Genomic DNA, 13,327 nt, shown 5'->3' with positions numbered 1-13,327 from the left:
AGCCCTCTCTCGAGCTACCAAAGTATTGCTATATAAAAGTATAAGACCCTTAACCTCCCCCTCCTACTCTTCGGTGCAGAAGCATGGACTATGACAAAAGCGAATGAAAGCACCTTTGGCGGTTTCGAGAGAAAAGTTCTTCTCGTGAGCATATCCCGTATGCATAGAAGGTGAGTAGAATAGAAGATAGAACTATGATATGTACGGTGACTAAGCTATAGTATTGTAAAAGTCCAACGACCGAGATAGTCACGTAGAGCACATTTAATCTACAGTCCACACCCACAGGACAGCACAGTAAAAGAAGACCGTGTATCAGGTGACGCCCACAAGTGGAAAGTGGCCCCACCCAACTTGGACTGTGCAACTAGAAATATCAAGCTGTGATCCGAGTGGGATGGAGAAGTTTCTGGGTTAGGCCCTAGTTCACACAGGACTCTAGCGCCACCTTAACACACACACAAACAAACCTCGGTACCGCACTAACCGTAATAGTTAGATCAACCTCGTCTTCGAATAGGTAAGGACTGTAACGATATTTCTAGATTTTCAAATACCGAAATGCAACAATGTCACTCATTGACGTTACCTCATCATTATAAGTGATCTCACAATGAAAATCCTAAATGACCCAATCAGCTAATATATGACAAGACGCATGTTTCGATTCAACGAGTGACTTGGGTTCTTGTAGTAGATTAACTTTCAAAGCCATAAAACCTTAGTTTTTGTGCAAAATCTGTAAAACGCCATTTACGGAATGCCCAATTCCAAACATCGACGAGAAATCGACAAACCTGGGTTTTCGTCTATACTACGGGCTGCATTAGCGTTAATTTCAAGAGTTCTTGTTTCAAGATATTTTTACCATTTTCACTATTCCCAACCAAGAAAACTGCAAACTGTTGCTAGAATTTCACGCGTTATTGAAGTGTGTCTATTTATATTTTTAGTAAGGGCCAAAAGGTTTTTCTTAAGTCTTTTCACAGGTACTGCCTCTTGCGAGGAATTGACAAAGTCTCCAAGAGTACCTAACTCTTGTCATGAAAAAGTGCTTTCTCAAATTAGCTGTGTGGATTCGGCATATAAACTGTAGGTTCCCTCCATTCCGGACAAAATTAAGTTTTGTAAGTCACTAGGCCCTAGTTCTCAACGGACTGTTGCGCCACCCAATTTATTTATAAGGGCCAAAGTGACAGCTAGACAAATTCAATGCTATTTAAGTTGAAGCCATTTATTGGAAAACAATTTATTTTAAAATTATATAAATTATTAAACATTCAGCGTTTTTGATAGTTCTTTTTCTCATGTTATCATTCAGACACCTTTTATTTTCAATACTTAAAAAAATCATACATTTCCACCATTTTCAAATGAATGGCAATAAATTCAAATATTGTTAACGTGTCTTTTAAATCTTAGTTAGAAATTTAAACTTATATATGGTAATGTTACAAAATTTCATTTGGCAATGACAGCCTATATAGCCCTTTGAGTCTTCCGTACCGTGTCACCATAACGTTATACGTGCCTGCGATGCTAAAGGATTTATATCTCAGCTAAAATGGAAAGGGAAACAAAGGCATCATTCTTCATTCAATATGTTATAACATCGCGAAGAGAAATCGGTTTTTCAACCGAAGTGAACTTAACTAAACACATAAACGAACGCGCGCCACCTACGCCCGCAGCCGCCGCCGTCGCTCGTCGCACCGTACCAGTCTACACATGCAGGTATCCGCATACATATATTTCCTTTCGAAATGGTTCTAACTTACACATACACGGAGATATGTGTTAGTTCCACAACAGAACAAGGACACTTTATCGTATTTATACCAACATGATGAGTATGTATAGATATATATATGTATGTATACATGCGTTTTTGTATCTAGACAAAAGTCGAAAACTCGCCTGCTGAAACGACAGATCCGAAAATTTCAATCTGCCAACAAACACTTCAGATATACAAAACAGAATGAAATTTTATCATCACATTCGAGATGCTCCTCGAGGACGAGTGCGAATGCGAGTGCGAGTTAAGTCAGGCTCTAGTTCGAGTCGTAAACGAGTGAAGGGGTCCTTGAGAGGTTTCCTTGGCTGGCTTTGGTGGCGAGGAATGACAAGGGGCTGTAAGTTGGTGTGACGTGTGGGTGGTTTGTGTGCGGTGTTGTATACGGTGGCTGCTTACCGCTTGGTTACTCCTTCTTCGGTGTCCTTGTCATCGCATCTCGCACAGTAGTTGCCGTAATCGCGTAGTTATACGATGGTATCAGCAGAAGAAGCGATTGGGATACGATGAGGTTCTTTCAAATTTATTATACCTACATCACATTCAGATACGGATACCGAGAGAGATACTTCTCCCAGGTCCACCGCTCGTGCTAGAAATATAGCATCGCAACGTTAAGGAAGCTGCAAAAGGAATATCCTTTCGTTTTTCCACACACCAACCACCTCTTATTCCCTCCATCCAGGATCCAGTATTTCGGGTTGTGTTTGCATACACGACGAAACGCTTTGAAACGAAGGCGATGAAAATGGACCCTTGTGGGTGTATTCGGGCAAATGCTCTCATGAGTGTACGACGACGACGACGACGGCATATCTGCTGTAACGACGAACGGTACGCGGCATACAGTGTGCGCTAGTGGTGAGACGGTGATGGTGGCGGTGGTGAATTGAAGTGTCGTCCTTTCCTTTTGGAACATGTATACAAATGTAATGTCATTACGTTTGGTAAATTTAACTTTAACCGAACTTTTGAATGAAAATGTTTGAGTTATTCAAATTCAAATTTCATTGCTTCAAAAGTTTCTTCATTTCTCCTTCTTCGTCATCGTCATCCTCAGTCCAAAAGGACGAAAAACGACAACGACAACAGCAACGACGACGACAGCGACAACGACAACGACCGCTTGAGTCGAGAGAACATACAACAGATCATGGGGAGTGTATACAGTGGGCGTTTTCAGTTGTCGCCTGCCATCCATTCCAGAATCCCCGCATGTTTCTTTCTGCTTATAGCTAACGGAACATGGACCCCTTGCATGTTATGCTAGGTATAATGTGTATGTTTCAAGAGAAACCCAAAAATTCTCAAAAGTTCTTATGAATGACACAAAGTGTAAGTCACAGGGACTTTTTCTTCTGAGAAACCTTTCTCCGGCGTTTTCCTTTCGATTTATGGCACAAAAATATTTGTGCCAGTTTGTGTGTTTCGTATACAAACAAAAAAGAACTAAACTTTAAAAATACTCGTGACATGGGGAGGGGGTTGAAATTTGTAGCATTTGTATTTCCTTTAGCAAATTGGTCCTTTTTCAAAAATTTTGCATAGGTACTTATGTACACCTCCCAACTCCGAACTCCGACCTTCAAGCCTCCTGCTTCTGTTTTTTTTTTTTTTTTGTTTCCTTTTTTATGGTATCGAAGTCAACTTGTTGTTGTTGTTGTTTTTAGAGCGATTCATGTCCTTAGCAGACATAGTGAGGGTTTTTTGTTTTTGTTTTTGGTTTGTGATGTTAAGAGTCGCAGGGCAATTTTGTGACGGGAGAGTATTTTTTAAATGTTCGAAATTCCAAGAAACGGGTGTCAGGTTTCTTTTTATTTCTTGCTTAAATAAATTGTGGTTATGATTTGACTATCCAGCAGGAGGTAAGTGACTTTTCTTGGAAATAAATTTAATAATTTAGTTTATTTTGCAAGCCAAAAGCAAACAAATTTAGGGGTTGTAAATTGTATAATTGAGTTTTGATTTAAAGTTTAAAATTCTTCGTATGTACCACTTACAAAGATGTAAGTGTAAAGTTATGATATTTTATTTTTTGAAATGTGAGGTAAATTAGTTTTTCATGGAATTTTTTAAAATATTCCTTTTTGAACACAAATTTGTTGTAATATAAAAATGTAATTTAATTTGATATAAGTGGCTTGTTGCAGAGAATTCCTGAAAGTATTATTATAGAAATGTACTCGTACCCATACTTAAGTACATTGCAATAAAATCCTAAAATATTTTCAGAAAAAAATAAAATTAAATAAACAAATAAGAAATAAAATTTTCTCTTTTAAATTTGTACTTTTAAGGAAAGAATGTGTACATAAAACCAAAGCAACAATTTAGCCTTAAACTCCACGAACTATATGTTAAAAAAGAAATGACAAATGAGAGCCACGGAATTATTTGGTTGATTTTAATTTAATTACTTAGTTAAGGTGACGCTACAGTCCTGAATGAATTTGGGCCTCATTCAACAAAATTCTCCATCTAGCTCGGTTCCTAGCTAGATGTCCTTAGATGAGGAGAAGTTGACCAAGTCATGTGAGGTCACTTTACACTTGTGGCGCCACCTGATCAGCGGTCTTCCTCTACTACGCTGTACTGTGGATGTGGATTCAAAGACTTTCCCGCACGAAGCATTGGTTTCCTTGTGCTCTACGTAACCCAGCCATCTCACTCGATGGGCTTTTATTCTTCGGGCTAGGTCTTTGTCGCTGTATAGCCCGTTTAGCTCGTCGTTTCATCTTCATTTGTAGTTTGTCAATGTCCATGCTTCTGCACCGTATAGCGAGACGGATATGATGAGGGTTTTATAAAGCCACACTTTGGTTCCTCGAAAGAGGGCTTTGCTACTGAATAGCTTCTTAGCCCAAAAAATTTGCAAGAGTTATTCTTCGTTTGATCTCAGCGCTAGTCCTAGTCCTTAACCACCTGAAAGTAACGTCTGTCACTGGTGACATTTTGAATGAGCCGTTGTCGGTGTTGTTCCTCCTTTCTTGATGTCAGCTTGTACTTTGTTTTGCCCTTTGTTAACGCTGAGTCCATTTTTGCCACCTCTGCCTCAATACTCGCAAAAGCCCTATTGACACCACGCTGCATAACAACATGACAGGGCATCAACTTATCTAAAGCCTTTTTTGACATCGAAAGGTTATGTTAAATTGTTTCTAACCTTAATGGAGTAGCTGGAGTTCTAAATGGTTATCTTGCGGTCGAGTTGCACTGAGACTCCAAACCTATGGCTCTATACAGCTCGTCTCTTTTGATGCTGTTATATGCGGCCTTCAAATAAATGTAGGGTTTCTTCCAGGATCTTCGTAATGTCAATGTTTGATCGACTGTAGACTTTCCTGCTCTAAAATCCCACTGATAAAGACCTATCGGTTAAGTAGTTTGGAAGTTCATAGCGGACAAACATCGTGACACGTAATTTATTATATTGAGACAATTTCTGAAAAATAAATTTAACAAAATTGGTTTCATTTTGAAAAATATTTTTTTTTTTAATTTTTAACTTCATATAGAAAGTAATTGGTCCGATTTTTAGAATTGAAATTATTGACATTTGTTCGACTTTTATTCACGGGTAGTGCCTTTTGCGAGGAATTGACAAATTCTCCAAGAGTATTTTTTGTCATAAAAAGCGCTTTCTCAAATTTTCGGTTCTTATTCGGCTTAAAACTGTAGGTCCCCTCCATCCCTGACAACAGTACTCGCACACAGGAATGGTTGAGAGTTGTAAGTCACTAGGACCTAGTTGTCAACGGACTGTTTCGCCACCATTTTTTATTTTGTAAAGACACTATGTGAGTATTAGAAAAGGGAGTGGGTTTTAAAGGAGGTGTCGGTGTAAATTGTTTTTGAATTCCTGAATATTGCAATGACTAGAAGAGATAGAATTTGCTTAGTACAGCTAAAGAAAGGAACTCTGTACTTGACTGCAGTTGGAATCGAGGGTATACTGCTAAGTATTCCTAGAAGCGCGTGTATTAGAGTTAAACTATTGAAAGGATTGGTTTTTTCTCTAGAACTAAACTGTTTCGTTCGGAATTTCATGAGCTTACCATAAATTGTCGTTATAGTTCCACATCCACAGAAGCGAGATGTGATGTGACGAACATGAAAAGTTAAGAATACTATCGTTGGCAAAACAATGTGTTGGATTAGAATTTGCAGACAGAAGATTATTAATAAAATGAAAAGTAGTGTTGGAGATAGAACAGATCCCTGAGGTACACCAGCATTTATTTTGTGGTTTTCAGACTTGAACTCATTCAAAACTACTTGTATTGATGGATCGAAAAGGTATTTACTAATCCAATGAAGTAAGGATTCACGAAAACCGAAAGAACATGTTTTCAATAAGAGAGCTTGATGCCAAACCCTATCAAATGCTTTTGAAATATCAAGTGCAATAATCTTACATCCACTGTTCGGTGAGATGAACCATGAGTTCACCAGTTGACCTATTGCTAAGAAAGCCGTAGTATCGGTCATTAAGAAGCTTTCGATCTTTGAGATATTTCTTGAGCTGATAATTAATTAGGGTTTCCATAACCTTCGAAAGAAAGGAGGTACGTGCAATCGGTCGGTTATTAGAGGGTAAGGAAGACAAATTCTGTTTTCCATCCGCTCGGAACGAGACCTGAGGAGTAGGACTGATGAAAAAACTTATGTTTTTGCCAGCGTTGAAGAACACTTCTTCAGAACAATAGCGGTGATACCATCTTTGACATTGATTTTATGTGTGTTAGGATCTCTTAGAACACTTGTCACAGTACGAGTGCGAAAAAAGGTTGGTACCATAGAATAACTAATGTGCTCGAGTTAAGGTGAAGTCTACCAAAATATCGCATTGCCCATTAAGCTAGCGATTTCAATTAAATTTTATATTAAATAATGTGAGGTGATATCAAATAAGCATAATTTAATTTGTATTGTTTACTAACAAAAATTATATTCAACCAGTCGATAGCTCTAATGGTCCTTGAGCTATGGACGAAGAAAAATGTTATCCCGAAGGTACGAAAGTACTTACAAAACATGCACACACAATATCTTCCTAAAAATCTTTGAATTTGATTCTTAAAACCTTGAATTGTCAATTATTGCTAAAATGTTTAATTCGACAAACTGAACCGATTACAATAACTGACTTCCTGAATTTAAAAATAAACAATTTTTCGCAAAAAAATAAGATCTCGTCGCTTCCAATTAAGTCAATGTATTTTTGATAGTGTTATTTCAAATAGTTTTAACATTTAAGTACATAATTATCAATACAAAATAAATGTATACAAAAATTAAATTAAATTTGCGGTACCATTTCTTCAGAGTCTACGCATTTCCTCACTTATTTTGTGATTTCATTGATTTAAGAATTTACGTATATCCTTACCCACTTTTTCAAATGAAATAATACATAAATGTAAAACAGACGTCTCCTTTTAAAAGATTTCAATTGCTAAATCTTCTGCTTCTTCTTCAAGAAAAAAAGTAAATATCTTTTGATAAATTGAGATGTTTATATGTATCTATGTAATATGTAATTGAAATTGAATTGCTCCTTGAACGAAAATTTCACTGGAAAAATTAATCATCACACGCTAGCTACATAAACATACGTTTTAATTTACAAAATTTGTTTATGACGTTAAGATAAGATCTTAAGTGTTTAAGTCCTGGATTTATACGAGTATGTATTTATTATTACATGAAGCTACACCAACAACAATTGTGAAACTTGAGGTTCATATCTTTTTCAGGGAGGGAAAAAACATTAACAACAACAACAACACCCAAAAAGGACAAAAATAACAAAAACGTCATCTTAAATTACCCGTTTTGAATATATCCTGTATCCCAGTTTTATTTATGTATAAGGTACACACTTACCCTACAGACATTACACGTATAACGTATAACAAACCTTAGCAAATTTTTGGAAAATCAAAAGACAAAACAAAATCATCCCGTTTTTGTAAGGATACATATAGTCAAGGAATATCTTATCTAAGTAGATATACATTCATATATCTGCTTTACCCAAAACAAGGAATTTTATCAATTAAAATTCAAGGATTTTTGTTTTTTATTTTCTTCGTATCTTGTTTGTATATTTATAATGTTAAACGAGTCTATAATTTTAAACTTGGGGCACAGACAGGACGACAAATAAGGGCAAATTCTTTTTATACTTACATGGAATCCAGGCTGATGCCTACACTTTAATTGTTTAATGTTAGAAAAATATCAATTTATCAGAAACAAAAAAATGAATTTAATCAAAAGATGTCCTTGAGTTGGCGCAACACATGAACTTGCAGCCATTTGAGCATTAAATATGTCGAAAACCTTAAAAAATTAATTTATTTTAAGAATTTTTTAAATTGGAATGTTTGTAATATTTATAATGATGTGCTTAAAAAGTTTATAAAATTTAAAATCATTTCATTTCATAATTTTATAATTTTTTTTTTTCACTTGGATTTGTTTGCAACCCAAGAAATATACAACAGCTTAAAGTTTTGAACTTACATATACATATATGTTTAATATAATAAAGGGTTTTTAAATTAGTGCGGATCGATTTTAACGCCCGTGACCACCATTTTGTTTTGGTAACATCTGTCAAATCTTTTGGTTTATTCAGTTGTTTATGCCAAATCATCATTGTAAGTTACACGATTGAACAGCACGTTCGAATGATAAAACTTTATTATTTAAATGAGTGTTTGCTAACGCAAACGTTGCATGCATCGCGCTCATTTTACGGTAAACATGGTGGCCCTTCGCAGTCGACGTTTGGTGGCCAAATTTGCGACGATCGGTTCAATAAACAATCATCCAAAACCCATTCGTTCAAGGAACACAAGATCGGCCGAAAACATCAACGCGGTACGTGAAAGTGTAGAGCAGAATCCGAGGCAGTATATTCCGTGCATTCGTGCACAAGAACTCGGCCTTTCGCAGACTTCAACTTGCCGAATTTGGCGTCGAGACTTGGGCCTGCCCTAAACCCAAACATTGACCTAATAGCTGAAAATTTATTTTATTAACTTCCCATAGGAAGTTATTGTAATGGGTCCGATTTGTCAAATTGAAAATTTTGACATTTCGCGACGTTTCAAGGTCAATAGAGTCGAAATAAAATATTTTTAGAAAGATGTCTGTGCGTGCGTGTGTACGTACGTTCGTACGTCCGTACGTTCGCGACGTTTTTTTGGTTGTCCATAGCTCAAGAACCAGAAGAGATATCGACTCCAAATAAATTTTCTCATACAGATAATAAGGCAGAAAGATGCAGAAAGGGCTCTCAAGAAAATTGCGTGGGTGGTTTTTTTACCATAGCAGTTTAAAAAAAGGTGAAAATTTTGGTTAACCCAAAATATCTTATGAATCAAAAAAGCTAGAGACTTGAATTAAATTTTATATAATATATTGTAACGTGATCTCAAAGAAGTATATTTTTTGAAAAAAAATCTATCTAACGGTTTTTTTTATAAATCAAAAAAACTGAAAAAAAAAAATTTGTCACCTCCAAAATTTAACGACTAAAATATAATTTCATCTCCAAAACAATTTTGAGCAACGGAGAACAATGTTTTTGAAATCTGATAAAATTTTGAGAAAAATCGAATTGACAGTTTTTTTTATAAAAAATAAAAATCTAAAAAAAACATTACTCAAAGTTGGTAAAAATTGAATATCGATTCAAATATCTTTTCAAAAACTTGAAATTTAGGCTTAAAACTTATTTTATCTTATAACAAATATTGTTTTCAATATTCGATAAAATTAAAAAAAAAATCGAATTGACAGTTTTTTTACAAAAAATAAAAACCTAAAAAAAAAATAATAAAAGTTGGTAAAAATTGGTAAAAATTGATTTTCGACTCAAATATCTTTTCAAAACTTTGAGATATTGGCTTAAATTCACTTTTATCTTGCAAAAACTATTATTTTCAACGTGCAGTAAGATTTTGAAAAAAATCGAATTGATAGTTTTTTTTTTACACAAAATTAAAAAACGAAACAAATAATAAAAGTTGGTAAAAATTGAATATCGACTCAAATATCTTTTCAAAACTTTGAGATATTGGCTTTAATTTACTTTTATCTTTCAAAAAATATTGTTGTCAACATTCAGTAAAATTTTGAATAAAATCGAATTGATAGTTTTTTTACAAAAAATTAAAAACCGAAAAAAAATTAATAAAAGTTGGTAAAAATTGATTTTCTACTCAAATTTCTTTTTAAAACTTTGAAATATTGGCTTCAAACTAATTTTATCTTATAAGAAATATTGTTTTCAACATTCGGTAAAATTTTGAGAAAAATCGAACTGACAGTTTTTTTTACAAAAAATAAAAACCTAAAAAAATTTATAAAAGTTGGTAAAAATTGATTTTCGATACAAATATCTTTTCAAGCATATTGTTTTCAATATTCAATGATTTTTATATAAAAATCCAACAGTCCGTTTTTTCATAAAAAATAAAATCTACAAAAAAAGTACGCAAATTTGATAAAATTGATACTAGTACATATAGACAAACTTTTAAGCAAGACAAATCGACAGACGGGATGGGAAGTTATCAGTGTGGGTCGCATCCCATCCTCTTTTTTATTTTTTTTTATTTATTATTCAAAAATCGCTTAAAAGGTAGGAAATAAGTCTTATAAAGTGTTGCAAGCCCTTACATAATTTCAGAATTTGAATAAAAATTATATGCCTTAAAAGTAAAAATTCAAATGTAATTATGCTTTTTATTCTTCTCATAGCGACGGGCAGAGAGTTCCACAGGCGTACAATACGAATACAAAATTGACGCTCTGTATTTAAAAAGTTGTACGGGGGTAATATTCAAGCAAAAGACCTTGTTGAATGAGGGAAATTCAGCTTACCGTATAGATAATCAAGTTGTTGTGTTTGGATGATTTCATGCAGGTAACTCAGAGAGCAAAAGTTTGTTAAGCTGTCTAGGATGCAACCAAAAATCCGTACCGCAAACATATTGTTACAAGCAACATTTAATTGTCACACAGTCTAGTTTACAAAAGATTTCACACCCATACAGCACAATTGGTAGTATAAGAAAGTATCAGTTTAGTTTTGATCGGGATGAAATTTCGAGTGACTTGAAGAAGGTGCAGACTTCCATAGAATTTACCAATGGTACTTTAAAGGTGGTCATCCCAAGCGATAGTGCGATTGCATAGTAATGAATGCTACTCCTAGGTTTCTAGCAGTGCAAACATATTCAATGGTTTCGTCGTCAAGTTTGAAGAGGTTTAAGCCCGATAGATGAAAGTTTTTGCGATAGATGGGGAGGGATCTTGATTTGACAGGGTTAAGGCGAGATCGTTTTTTTCACCACTGTGAAATGCGGAGCAGATCCTCGTTCATTAAAGCTACGGCATCATTTTCGGCCCCAAAAGGTCTTATCAGGAGCTGCACATCATCAGCATAAACATGAATTAAAAAATGTTTACCAACTTGTGGTAACTCATTTATGTAAAGTGAGAAGAGGATTGGTCCAAGAATAGATCGCTGTGACACTCCACTTAATTATTGAGAAATACGGACGAGTATTTATTGGCCACCTAGCATTGTTACCTACCGCTGAGATACGAAAGAACAAGCTTACAGGACTAAAAGAAAACCCAAAGTTTATTCGCAGCTTTCTACAAAAAATTGAGTGGTTAACAGTTTCAAAAGCCTTTCAATAATCTAACAGTGTTAGCAATGTGATCACTGTCCATTGCCATTCTTATTTCATCAGTTACAAAAAAAAGGCGAATTTGCCATTGCGCTTAGATCGAAAACCAGACTGACAGGTACTTAATAGGTTGTTGATTGTAAGATATATTTGAATCTGGTACAGAATAGTTTTTTTAAAAACCTTCGAAAAAACTGGAAGAAATCGGCCAAAATTCCGTACCAGAACCTGTTTGCTTTTTGGGTATGGGAATAATCTTAGCCTTCTTCCATTCTAAAGGAAACTCAGAAGTAGTCAATATGATGTTAAATATGTAGGTTATATAGCGTAGTATATATGGAAGCAGTAGTCTCAAGAACTTAGGGTTTATTTGGTTCAGGCCAGTAGCATTAGATTTAATCGATATTATTGCCTTTACGATCTCACTCTTTTTTTTCTTATAAAACTCAGAGAGCTGTTGATAGCAGAAGCAGTTGGTTCCTCCTCAGTAATAGAGTGAACGGGTGAAGCAACGTTTAAGGGCATGGGCGTAAACTTTTTGTTGAGTGCATCACAATCGACGTCACCAACAGGCTTTTTAGATTGTTTGCCAATACCGATTTCACGCAGGTTTTTCTATAATTTGTTGTCCAGAGGTTAAAGAACCAAGTTTATTTTCATAATGAAGTCTTTTTTGCCGTTCTGACCATTACGACAACTTGATTATGCAGTCTGCAATACAATTTGGAAATGCTCCAGTTTGTAATGTCTCCATTGACTGTCGTGACATCAGAGCAGAGTCCATGACCATAATCAACACCGTTTGTTCGCTAACTGGGCTACAAATCGTTTGGGAAGGACTCCAATTTTAGCCGAAAAATTATCTTTAGTGTCGAGGTATGGGACGGCACCAACACACGCAGGGTTCACTAGGTTATTGTGCGTCCTCAAAAAGTTACCGTTTGGTGTGGAAATGACGTTAGTGAGGCCCACTATATGGCTCATGTCCTGCATGCGTAGAGAATAAGCATTGTAGCAAGTTGCTTTATCATCTTTAACGATGCCACTCGCTACTGGTCCGACCACACCCCTGTTCAAAATCGGTCAGTTCTTCTCATAGTAAAGTAACCCTCATCAAACCTATTGAACCAATATAAGACATTAACAGGGAAAATCCTTCCAATCTGACTCGGACTCAGGTGAAGATGCGGCAATTGTTTCTTTACTTTTTATATAAAGAAGCTGGTCAAATGTTATCACCAGGCACTTTTAATAAAAATTTTTAACACAAACTGCCAGCATAGTACAATTCAGTGTAAAAAGTATTATAGTCGCACATAGGAGGGTTTATGAACAGAAGAGGAATGATTTTAGGTTTTCCACAAAACAAGGCTATTGTTATTTCCTTTTCCATCTTAGAACATCGAAAATGCCAATAAACTTTGTGCCAACCAAAGAGTGTCATATGGTTTTGGCTGTAACATTTCTTCAGAACACGCATTCACATTCTCAAAAGCTACATTTTTTAATCCGCCATATATTTTTTGAAATGCTTATGCATTCGTGCATCGGTTTCTTTTCTTATAAAAGTAGATGCAACGATGCATCTTATTCCGCCCAAAGATTGAAATGTATTTAGTCCATATTTCTTCTAACATTAAAGTTCGCACCATCAAACTATCAAATTGGTTAAGTGAACCGCTGGATTATGGTTGTTTGTGGGAAATAGCTGATATCTCCAACAGCTGAGCTTCATAGTATGAAGAACAAAACCCTAAGCTGATATAAGGTTCAAAAACTTCTTAGAACCAAGTCTTTCATATATAAATACGACAATGCT

The sequence above is a fragment of the Eupeodes corollae genome, chromosome 1, assembly GCF_945859685.1.
Source record: "Eupeodes corollae chromosome 1, idEupCoro1.1, whole genome shotgun sequence".
NCBI lineage: Eukaryota > Metazoa > Arthropoda > Insecta > Diptera > Syrphidae > Eupeodes > Eupeodes corollae.
The sequence above is the reverse complement of the archived record's forward strand: the minus strand, read 5'-3'. Positions refer to the sequence as shown.